The sequence below is a fragment of the Schistocerca serialis genome, chromosome 4 (genome assembly GCF_023864345.2).
Source record: "Schistocerca serialis cubense isolate TAMUIC-IGC-003099 chromosome 4, iqSchSeri2.2, whole genome shotgun sequence".
Taxonomy (NCBI): Eukaryota; Metazoa; Arthropoda; class Insecta; order Orthoptera; family Acrididae; genus Schistocerca; species Schistocerca serialis.
Window position 1 is genome coordinate 482,941,884 of NC_064641.1, and position 12,552 is coordinate 482,954,435.

Sequence of the window (12,552 nt, forward strand, 5' to 3'; positions counted from 1 at the left end):
GAGTGAGAACCATACCTAAGTACAGTTATTGAAGTTCGGCAGATTAGCTTTAGTGCACAGATAACTTGTTCTCTTAGTAAGAATTAATTTTCTCTCTGTCTGTCTGTCTGTCTGTCTGTCTCTGTGCGTGTGTGCATGTGTGATATCAAATCATAAAAAAGCAATTGTAAATCAATGCATTGACAATAGTATCACATACGTTCAAATATATATCAGGAATTGTCTGATTGTGAATGTACATAAAGATTCAGGAGACCTTTTACATTTTGAAAACGAATTGCATTGAAGGAAAGGTTGGATTTTGCTAATGTGACAAATCATCAGTTTGAAAGTGTTTTTTAAAAAAAACTCTGGACAATCATGCAACATCTGAAACTAAGGCTGATGTAAAGACCGTGAAAAGGTCGTGTATGTTGTAACATAAATTGCAGATGCTTATTTTTCACATGCAGGTATCTGTAGAATTGTATTCTGTCAAGCAGCAGCAACTGTATTGCACTCAAAGTAACGGTTAAGAAGTTCATGAACTTTTATGCTGGAATCTTACCTAATGGTACGGCTCATTATGCTTCCTATTGTAGCTAATCACAGTAAAGGCCACCCCTCATCATGAGGGTGCCAGATCAAGTTAGTTACGTGAGCAAATTCTGCTGTGTTGTCAGTGATTGTAGTTTGTCAGCGCTGTGCTAATGAGGAGAGCAGAAACTTCTGAAATGCGCAAGGGAACAATGTGGAAAACCAACACTGAGCATTACTGGCATACGGAGAGCTATGTTACAATAATTCTACAAATTTGTGTGTTGAGAAAATGTTGAACTAAAGAGTTGTAGGTACCCACATAGTGGTAGCCCCTGACTAAGCAGGGAATACGCTATTGCTAGCTGAGCTGGTACCTCCCACAGCACCCTGAGGATTAGGTGCCTGGTTTAATGCCCTTTCTCTCAGTAGATTCAGAAGTTACTCAAATTTTCAGTTCTAAATTGGAATCTTCTCAATTAATAAATAAGATTTTTGAAAGCCTTATAGGCTTTAGAGCAGGAAACGAAACATTAATTGTGTAACTTCAAGAATACATAAAATAAGGGAATGGCAGCAGCAACAATTCATTTATTGCGGACTGATGCGCAAAATGCAGAAATCCCCCCTGCGGGTTCGGGGGTAAGAATAGGCCCGCGGTATTCCTGCCTGTCGTAAGAGGCGACTAAAAGGAGTCCATCCCCCTCACGGGGGTAGTTAGCGCCTGCGTCCGGAGACGGACGGTTCCACGACCTATAATCGTGGTCTTTTTGGTTTTTTCACTTCTCGTTTCTTCCTTCCTTTTGTTGGTTCCTTTCCTTGCTCTTCTCGACCTCACTGTCTTCCTTACTCATTTTCCTTGACTTCTCCTTGCCTTCTCATTGCCTTTTTCTCCTTGCCTTCTCATTGCCTTTTTCTCCTTGCCTTCTCATTGCCTTTTTCTCCATGCCCTCTCATTGCCTTTTTCCCCTTGCCTTCTCCTTGCCTTCTCATTACCTTCTTCTCCTTGCCTTCTCATTACCTTCTTCTCCTTGCCTTCTCTGGTCTCCGCCTCGGCGTTTGAGACAGTCTGTCCTCTTTCTCCCTCTCTCTCTTCTTTTTCCTCTTCTTCCTTCCTCCCTGTGCGTGCCTGAAGGCCGACCCACGCGTTCGCACGCGTAGCCGGTGACGGGGTAACGCGTAATTCCCCGCCCTGGGTAGACATGTAAGGCACGCGCGTACCCCCTGGTAAAGGCCAGGCCCGGGGAGGGGTGATTGCCTGAGCTGATACCTTCTGACCATGCCGATTGGTCCCTCCGTCTGTTTCTCGGGAGGTGTGACCTGAGGTGTAAACATTCACCTAAGGCGGGAGTGCCCTCTGAGAGGGTCCCCACAAGGAAGGAGCGCGCCATCGGAGACGCTGGCAATCATGGGGGATTCCTCCGCAATGGATTCTACTCCATCTCTTTCGACTTCGACTCAAAAACGGAAACGTGACCAGCCAACAGTGACAAAAGTACTACCGCCTGCCCCACAGTTCCTCGTAGTTTCTCGAACTGAGGACGGAAAGGATTTTTCCTCTGTCAACCCTTTCGTTATTCAGAAGGGCGTAGATGCCATAGCCGGATCTGTCAAATCTTGTACCAGGTTGCGAAACGGCACCTTATTACTAGAAACTGAGAGTGCCTTTCAGGCACAAAAACTGCTTCGGGCCACCCTCCTGTACACGTTCCCTGTCCGGGTGGAGGCCCACCGAACTTTGAACTCGTCTCGTGGTGTAGTGTATACTAGCTCCCTCGACGGATTGACTGACGAGGAGCTTCAATCATTCCTCGCTGAGCAGGGCGTGACGGCTGTCCATAGGGTCATGAAAAAGGTCAACAATGACCTTGTACCGACCCGGACAATTTTCTTGACCTTCGATAGTGTTAAGCTGCCATCGCGCATCAAGGCGGGCTACGAGGTTATTTCTGTTCGCCCCTATGTCCCGACACCTACGCGCTGTTACCAGTGTCAGCGTTTCAATCACACTAGACAGTCTTGTTCCAATGCGGCTAAATGTGTCACTTGTGGCAGGGATGCCCATGAGGGTGACTGTCCACCTCCGTCTCCTCGTTGTGTGAACTGTCAGGGTGACCATGCCGCATCCTCCCGCGACTGTCCTGTCTATAAGGAAGAACGCTGTATCCAAGAAATTAGGGTCAAAGAGAAAGTGTCCACCTCGGCTGCTCGCAAGCTATTGGCTAGTAGGAAGCCCACGCTGCTCCCAGCGGGGAAATACAGTACTGTCCTCGCCTCTCCTCGGACTACCCGGGAGGTAGCAACCCAGACATGCGATCTGACCTTCAGCACCACGGTCGTCCGTTCGGCCAGTGCTAAGATCGCGCGGTCGACGTCTCCTCTTCCTCCCATCACCCCACAGACACGAGCACCTTCCTCAGCTTCTGCTAAGACGAAGACATCGAAGTCAGATGCACGGGCCTTCAAGAAGGAACCATCCCGTGCAGACTTCCTCCGTACCTCGACCTCCCAGCCTTCGACCGGTACTTCCACTACACGTCCTTCCAAAAAGGCGCATAGGAAGCACAGTTCTCCTTCTCCGCCACGGCGCATTCCTTCTCCTGCGCCACCCAGCGGTTGCCGCCCCAGGCCGTCATCTGTTTCGCCTGGCCGCACCGCTGGTAGCCGTACATCTGGCCGTTCACTGGCGGAGGAAGCTCCCCCTCCCGGCCATCCTCCCGAGATGGCCGATGACCCTATAGACCACATGGACGATGACTGTCCGCCTACTGATAGTGGCGGCAGTGCTCGCTCGAAGCCAGGCCCTAAGCGGCCTTCGAGGTGACCACTTCTCTCATCTTCCTTTTCTTACGATGGCACTTATTCACTGGAATATTCGCAGCATTCGCTCCAATCGAGAGGACTTGAAGTTGCTGCTCCGCTTGCACCGTCCGCTCGTCGTAGCCCTCCAGGAAACGAAGCTACGCCCATGCGATCAAATTGCCTTGGCACACTACACCTCTGTGCGTTTTGACCTACCCCCTGTGGTAGGTATCCCAGCTCATGGAGGGGTTATGTTGCTGGTCCAGGATGATATTTACTACGATCCCATCACGTTGCACACCGGCCTGCAGGCAGTTGCCATCCGCATTACTCTCCCCACTTTTACGTTTTCCTTTTGTACCGTTTACACTCCATCGTCATCTGCCGTTACCAGGGCAGACGTGATGCAACTTATTGCTCAGCTACCTACACCATTTTTGTTAACTGGAGACTTCAATGCCCACCATCCCCTTTGGGGCTCTCCAGCATCCTGCCCGAGGGGCTCCTTGTTAGCAGACCTTTTCAACCAGCTCGATCTTGTCTGCCTCAATACTGGCGCCCCAACCTTTCTTTCGGACACATCTCACACCTATTCCCATTTAGACCTCTCTATATGTACTCCCCAACTTGCACGCCGGTTTGAGTGGTATGCACTTTCTGATACATATTCGAGCGACCACTTCCCGTGTGTTATCCAACTCCTGCAGCATACTCCCTCTCCGTGCTTCTCTCATTGGACCATCTCCAAGGCAGACTGGGGGCTCTTCTCTTCCAGGGCGACCTTTCAGGATCAAACCTTTACAAGCTGCGATCGTCAGGTCGCACACCTCACGGAAGTCATTCTCGCTGCTGCTGAATATTCCATCCCTCACCCTCCTTCTTCTCCACGTCGCGTACCGGTCCCCTGGTGGACCGCGGCATGTAGAGACGCTTTACGTGCTCGTCGACGTGCTTTACGCACATTTAAACGCCACCCTACAGTGGCGAATTGTATCAATTATAAACGATTACGTGCTCAGTGTCGTCGTATTATTAAAGAAAGCAAGAAAGCCAGCTGGGCTGCTTTCACAAGCACCTTCAACAGTTTTACTCCTTCTTCTGTTGTCTGGGGTAGCCTGCGCCGGCTATCTGGCACTAAGGTCCACTCACCAGTTTCTGGCTTGAAGGTCGCGAATGACGTCCTTGTAGCCCCTGAGGCTGTCTCCAATGCCTTCGGCCGCTTTTTCGCAGAGGTTTCGAGCTCCGCTCATTACCACCCTGCCTTCCTCCCCCGCAAACAGGCAGAGGAGGCTAGGCCACCTAACTTCCGCTCCTCGAATTGTGAAAGTTATAATGCCCCATTCACCATGCGGGAACTCGAAAACGCACTTGGCCGATCACGGTCCTCTGCTCCAGGGCCAGATTCTATTCATATTCAGATGCTGAAGAACCTTTCTCCTGCGGGTAAAGGTTTTCTTCTTCGTACATATAATCGCATCTGGATTGAGGGACATGTTCCCGCATGCTGGCGCGAGTCTATTGTTGTCCCGATTCCTAAGCCGGGGAAGGACAAGCACTTGCCTTCCAGTTATCGACCTATCTCGCTTACCAGCTGTGTCTGTAAAGTGATGGAGCGAATGGTTAACTCGCGATTGGTTTGGCTGCTCGAGTCTCGACGCCTACTTACCAATGTACAATGTGGATTTCGTAGGCGCCGCTCTGCTGTTGACCATCTGGTTACCTTGTCGACCTTCATTATGAATAACTTCTTGCGGAAGCGCCCGACCGCGGCTGTGTTCTTTGATTTGGAGAAGGCTTACGACACCTGTTGGAAGGCGGGCATTCTCCGCACCATGCATACATGGGGCCTTCGCGGTCGCCTTCCTCTTTTTATTCGTTCCTTTTTAATGGATCGACAGTTCAGGGTACGTGTGGGTTCTGTCCTGTCCGACACCTTTCGCCAGGAGAATGGGGTGCCACAGGGCTCAGTCTTGAGCGTCGCTCTCTTCGCCATCGCGATCAATCCAATAATGGATTGCCTCCCAGCTGATGTATCAGGCTCCCTTTTCGTGGACGATTTTACCATCTATTGCAGCGCGCAGTGTACACGTGTCCTGGAGCACTGTCTTCAGCGTTCTCTTGACCGTCTTTACTCCTGGAGTGTCGCCAATGGCTTCCGTTTTTCTGCCGAGAAGACGGTCTGTATTAACTTCTGGCGCTACAAAGAGTTTCTCCCACCGTCCTTACGACTCGGTCCCGTTGCTCTCCCAATCGTGGAGACAACCAAATTTTTAGGCCTTACATTTGACAGGAAACTTAACTGGTCTCCACATGTGTCCTATTTGGCCGCCCGTTGTACCCGTTCTTTAAATGTCCTCCGTGTTCTCAGTGGTCTGTCGTGGGGAGCGGATCGAACCGTCCTACTTCGTCTATATCGGTCGATCGTCCGCTCCAAGCTGGATTATGGGAGCTTCGTATACTCCTCTGCACGGCCATCCATCTTACGCCGCCTCAACTCCATACAACATCGGGGTTTACGACTTGCGATCGGAGCATTTTATACCAGTCCCGTAGAGAGTCTTCATGCTGACGCTGGCGAATTGCCACTCACCTACCGGCGCGATATACTGCTTTGTCGGTATGCCTGTCGGCTACTGTCAATGCCCGACCATCCGTCTTATCGTTCCTTTTTTGACGACTCTCTTGACCGTCAATATGGGTTGTATGTCTCTGCCCTGCTACCCCCTGGAGTTCGCTTTCGTCGCCTCCTTCAACACCTTAATTTCTCACTCCCTGCAACCTTTCGAGTGGGCGAGAGCCGCACGCCACCATGGCTCCAGGCTCCGGTCCGCGTTCACCTTGACCTCCGCTCGCTCCCAAAAGAGGTCACCCCCGGTTCGGTCTACCACTCCCGTTTTTTGGAACTTCGTTCAAAGTTCATCGACATGACATTCATTTATACAGATGGCTCTAAGACCAATGACGGGGTCGGGTGTTCCTTTATTGTCGAGGCACAAAGTTTCAAATACCGGCTCCATGACCATTGTTCTGTCTTCACAGCTGAGCTCTTTGCCCTCTACCAGGCTGTTCTTTACATCTGCCGCCACCGACATTCTGCTTATGTCATCTGCTCAGATTCCCTGAGCGCCATCCAGAGCCTCAGTGATCCGTACCCGGTTCACCCTTTCGTACACCGGATCCAACGCTCTCTTCAGCAGCTGGTGGACGTCGGTTCTCCAGTTAGCTTTATGTGGGTTCCTGGCCATGTCGGTATCCCTGGGAACGAAGCTGCAGATGCCGCGGCCAAGGCTGCGGTCCTCCAGCCTCGGACAGCTTTTTGTTGCGTCCCTTCGTCCGATTTTAGCAGGGTGATTTGTCGGCGCATCTTATCTCTGTGGCATGCCGATTGGGCTGCACTTACCGACAACAAGCTTCGGGCCTTAAAACCTCTTCCCGTGGCTTGGACGTCCTCCTCACGCCCTTCTCGGCGGGAGGAGGTCATTTTAGCCCGGTTAAGAATTGGACACTGCCGGTTCAGCCATCGCCATCTGCTGACGGCTGCGCCGGCGCCGTTCTGCCCATGTGGGCACTTGCTGACGGTTAGACACATTTTAATGTCCTGTCCAGATCTTAACACACTGCGCCTCGATCTTAACCTGCCAAATACTTTCGATGCCATTTTAGCGGATGACCCACAAGCAGCTGCTCGTGTTCTTCGTTTTATCAATTTGACAAACCTCGCTAAGGACATTTGATGATGCTGTTTTTTAATCCTATGCCTGTCAGTCTGTCTTTTATCGTGTTTTCCCTTTTAGTTGTTGTGGTCAACTTGTGCCTCGCGGTGTATTCTTAGAGTAGTCAGGGCGCTAATGACCATTGAAGTTGTGCGCCCTAAAACCACAAAAAAAAAAAAAAAAAAAAAAAAAAAAAAAAAAAAAAATGCAGAAACAGACAATGGAAAATAGTATTCACTGTTGTCTTGCTTAAGCCTACTATGAGTGAGTGAGTGGGTTACCTTTGCCTTATTTTTGTATTTTTTCATCCATTTTGTAACTTGAAGAATCGATGTTGATGACAGTAACTGACGACAATTGTCATTCTTCTTCATTGAGAAAGTGCTAGTCCAACTTTTTGGACTATTTTATTTTTTTATGTGAAAGTGGTGTATTTAAAAATAATTTTGGACACCCAAGATTCATATTTTTCATTTATTAATAATTTTCCATTCCAACATGCCAACAAGTGTTCGTACTTAAATGCTTACTGAAACTACCACCAATGTAATGCGTAGCAACTGCTTCATAGCAATACTCATTGGTGCGGTACCCATTCTTATATGGTTATTGACAATGGCAACTTCTTACAATATTGTAATTATAATTTTGTATGATTTGCAATGGAAATTATTTGATGTAAATGGTGAAATATATTCAGTGGAAACTAGTAACATATTTCAAATAAATTTTTGTTGTAAAATACAAAAATACTAAATTTCATAGTGGATAGTTTTTAATAAGTAATGTTAAAGATTTCATTAATGTAAATTGAGCATTTTAGTTCCCCACAATAGTAACAACTGAAATGTTAAAAAGTTCTGTCATTTTATACAGAGTACTTAGTTCTGTAGAAAACTGACATAGTGTTAAATGTTTGGATGTTGAGCACTTGACTGGATCATTTAACTATTTTCTACTGTAGATTATATGTTGCTACAAATGTTTCTGAACAATGTTTAGTGAAAATTGAAACCACACGATTGTAAATATGCAGCTAAGAAAGTAAAATTATAGTGTATTGTGTCCCTCACCTAAAGCATGTACCAAAAATTTCTATTTGAAACTCTAGTTCTTCATATTATACTGTCAGTTTGGGGGCTCTGGGACTCCTAGCAGTAGCCATCAAACCAGGTGATCATTGCTCCAGCTGGATTGTGCCCATTGGGATAGCATCCATCTGGAGTAGTGTTATCATGATGCATATCTGGCACAGTGGAAAATACCTAGATAATCAGCCAGTGGCCAGAGGCTCTGGAAGTCTCTTCAGAAAGACCAAAATTTCTTCAGTGCAAATCATCATCTTTCCTTCATTGGTCACACTATGAGATAAAAGCAAAACCGGATGAACAGCTGAAATGTACACCACTCACTCACTCACTGGTTTGCACCCGCACAACAGGCGGCTCATTTCTATCTACTGAGCCAGTGTTTTTTGTTGAGAATATTGAAAATTTGTGTGGATAAAACGCTTCGCTTAACAAATTATGAAATAGTTCTCTTAATTAAAACGCTGTTTCCTACCTATTCCCAGGTGCTGCTCACTTCTAAGAGACTTGGTGATGCATTTGTTACTGTCACACCCCATAAGAACCTAAACATACTAAAAGATTTAACTTTTCACTGCACTTAATTCTGCAGATGGATGAAGAACCGTGAGAACCCACAGAGAAATGTGAGAAACATAGATTCACCCTGGAATGTCCAGTGTCTGTGTCTAGGGGATTAACTTCCTGAGAAAGTTAAGATTGTGGTCTCCCACTGTGAGGTGACGCTGTATTTCCCATTCTCGATGTGATGCTTCACAAGCCAACACATTGGATGTATGTCTCTTTGTTGTATGTGTGACGCAAATTGTGAACACTATGGTCAGCAATGTGATGAAAATGTACTACCATCTGTTCATGTCAGGTGATGGAAGTGACCACCATCCCCAAGTCCTGAAGCGTGATACCCTAATTATGAAATACTAAAATCCATAAATGCAAGGTCTCTGATTGTCACTTGAATTTTGAAGCTATGAAAAAGTACCATTGTTTCTATCATGCTCCGTGATACTGACTGCTGCAGCTACAATGGCCATGCCAGTGGCAGTACCTAGATGTCAACCTGTGGTAGTCGTGCAACTATATTAGACCCTAGGGGAGATACACACTCCCCTCTTGTGGTTCCTGCAGCACCAACTTTTGGGACCTCGACTCCTCGCACCTAGTAGAAGTGACATCCTCCTCCAGTTTCTGATGACAGGTTTCCCTTTCAGGAACCCTTTCCCAAGAAATTGACAGACCATTGACATAAGCAGGAGGAGTCACAAACTGCCTGTCTTAGGTCTGCCTACTTCTATTCAGTTCCTCCTATCGCAGCAGATATATCCTTGCAAGAGTCTGACCATCGTAAGTACTCAAGGAGAAAAAGAAGAAAACTCTGGAAGCACTGGATCTCCCTCATGCTGTAGGTCTCTGAACCGATGTTCCTTGATATTATTCCATCTCCAACGGTGACAGAGAATGATGCTGGGGCATGCATGAAGTGTCATCTTGGACACCTCGCACCTAACCAGGGCGACCTTACATGCTATTTCAATGGGACTGCAGTGGATATCACTGTTATCCACCAACACTACAACTTATAATGTCTTCTTCCGTGACCTATGTTGCTACCAAAAGAAATAGATTTCACCAATTGTTCAGTCTCTGAGATTACTGTGTATTCTGCTGGAACTGTACTGGCACTGGCACTGGCACTGAGAGTGTGTGGAGAGATCAGTACATTGGTTCACACAGATGTCAGCAGTGAATGGATTCCCCTCTGTATCGCATTGGAAGCAATAGCAGTGAAAGTGCAAACGACCCCAGCAGAAGACCATTGTAGCTTTTATTTACCCCCAGGAAGGGCATTTATTTACCTTGAGATGTCCACCTTGACCCAACAACTGCTTTGGGATTTCAGTGCACACCATTCCATGGTGGAGTGCCATATCGCCTGTTAGGGGCCTACCAGTTGACAAATTTCTTTACAGTCCTGATCTGTCCCTCTGTGGGGCAACCTCCTTAGTTCTGTGGGGCAACCTCCTTAGTCTGCTGGGACATCAAGCTCAATTACTGTACCAGGTTTTCTTCTTCACAGTGGTATTTTTATCAGTGTGTTAGTTATTGCTAAACACCTCATGACCGCTTTGCATCGGTGTTGGTATCTTCTTCTTGTCCGTCTATCAGACTATCTTTTGAGCGCATAAAAGAAAAGTTGGACATACCCTATTCTTTATCCCCATCCCTGTAGTCCTCAATTAATTATAAACATTTATCACTGGATGCTGCTTCAGGCTATTGACTTGTTGCATAAGGTTCCTCGCCCTGCATTTAGTCGTAATCAGATTATCCAACATCTGACTGTTACTCAGAGGCTCTATCTACTGATCTCCAATTATATTTGGCTCAAAGGCATTTTCCCTTCGCAAAGGAGAGATAGTGTCATTATCTCAATCCTTGAGCTAGACAAAAATCCAACAGCTACACACACATTAGCCTCACCAACTTGCTTTACTTGAAAGGATGGCAGCAAGAGAGCTATGCTGGGTTCAAGAAACATTAGACCTCTCTTCCCCATTATCAGTGTAGTTTTTTTGGAGGGGGGGGGGGGGTGGTATGATCTACATCTAGCAATTTAAAAATGTCGTGATTGCTACCATGAACTGCTGATACAATCTTTATTTAAATAACCAGTTCTGGTCGACTGACAATCAGGTTCTTGTATACTGAGCTTAACTATGCCTACATCTTGTTATGTTGAGAATAATCATCAAACAGGATTTTGCTAAATTTCAACAACATTGCAGTTTTGATCTACGTAAGTCATATGACACCGCTTGGCACAGTCACTTCTTACCTATCCTCCATGACTGGGACTTTTGAGGCTCCCTACAAAATTTTGTTCATCTGTTTTTATCACATCTATTATTTAGTGCCAGAGTTCATACATTGCTCAGCTCCCATGGATCCAGGAGAATGGCATTTTTCGAGACTCCATGCTGAGTGTAAAGCTTTCTAATTGTCATCAACAAACTAGTGATCTTTGTCAGAATAATAGTTACTCTCATGCTATATGTGTTTGGTATAGCTTCAAATCTGTAGCCTTTGCTGAACACCAGCTTCAAGGAGCTATCCAAAGAGTCTCTGCCTGGACCCTTTCCCATGGCTTCCACTTCTCTTCCAGGAAACCATGAGTTGCACATTTTTGTTGTTGTAACGTAGTTCATCCTGACCCAGCTTGGCTACCCAAATCTTGGATGTTGTTGCACAGTCCTGATTTATGGTACTTGCCTTCTATAAAAATGTACCATGGCTGCCCCATGTTCCTCGACTAAACACTAGCTGCGTGTGAAAGCTTAACTCTTTCTGCTTCCTCGGCCACACCTCTCGAGAAGGGGCTCATGCTACTGTGCTCCATATTGAATGGAGCCTGGTCCCATCCAGACTGGACCATAGTTGCCAGTTTTATGGCTGAGTGACACTGTGGCTTTGAAATTTTTGGACCTAATACATGGCTGTGTAATAAGATTGGCTCAGCACCTATTGGACATAGTCCTGTGGACAGTGTCCTTGCTGAATTGAGGATCATATCACTTCATTTCAGATGCTGTCAGCTCTTGCTCTTTTATGCGAGTACCATACAACAAGTTTGTAATCATCCAACTTAAAAATATTTTTTTGTACAAGGGCATAGACCCCAATACTAATCCTGCGGTGGGATTAGTTGTTGGAATGTGCCACGAGACCATCTGCCAAGGACCCCCACCCCTACTTTTTCTCTCTTTCATTATGACCCAGACCATGAATTAGGACCAATATATTTCAAGGCTCTAAAAGTTTCAGTTGACCCCATTGCCTTTGGCATCTTGCTCTGTAAATTAATCCGGAGTATTAGGGGTGCTTCTGTCATTTGCAATGATGGCCCTAAAACCAATCAATTGGATGGGATATACTTTTCAATCTCCTGCCAGTCAGGAACGTTCGCTGCTAGGAACACGTGGTGTTTTTATAGTGGGGCTGATTGTCATTAAGAGCCCTCAACCACATACTAATTTGTAGTGACTCAATGAATAGTCTCCAGGCTGTTAATCAATGTTACAATTCTCATTTCAGCCTGTGATATTTGCAAATAATAATCTTTATCTGATTTCCGTCTTATTACCTGCTCAACTGTCTTCCTCTGGGTCCCAAGTCATGTGGGTATCTCGGTGAATGAACTGTCCAAGCATTTGGCCAGAGAAGAAATTACTCGCCCAAAATTCACTTTGACGATTCCAAGTACAGATTTGCTGGTGCAAAAAAGACCTTCACTCATTCAGAAATAGAACATTTGGTGCATCACTGCCCTCTATTAAATACTGCCGTCAGGGGCTCATCATTTGTTTGCTGAGTAAGGATTGATGACACCGGGTTTCCTGACTTGGGGACTGATAAGTGCTGCCAGTCTTCTGTTA

The 12,552-nt window shown here is 46.5% G+C and overlaps 1 protein-coding gene across 2 annotated transcripts in view; it reads left to right on the forward strand.

Annotated features, from left to right (window-relative positions):
- Nucleotides 1-12,552, forward strand: part of LOC126475176 (uridine-cytidine kinase-like 1) — a 136,896-nt gene that overhangs the window by 77,855 nt on the left and 46,489 nt on the right. The window lies entirely within an intron of this gene.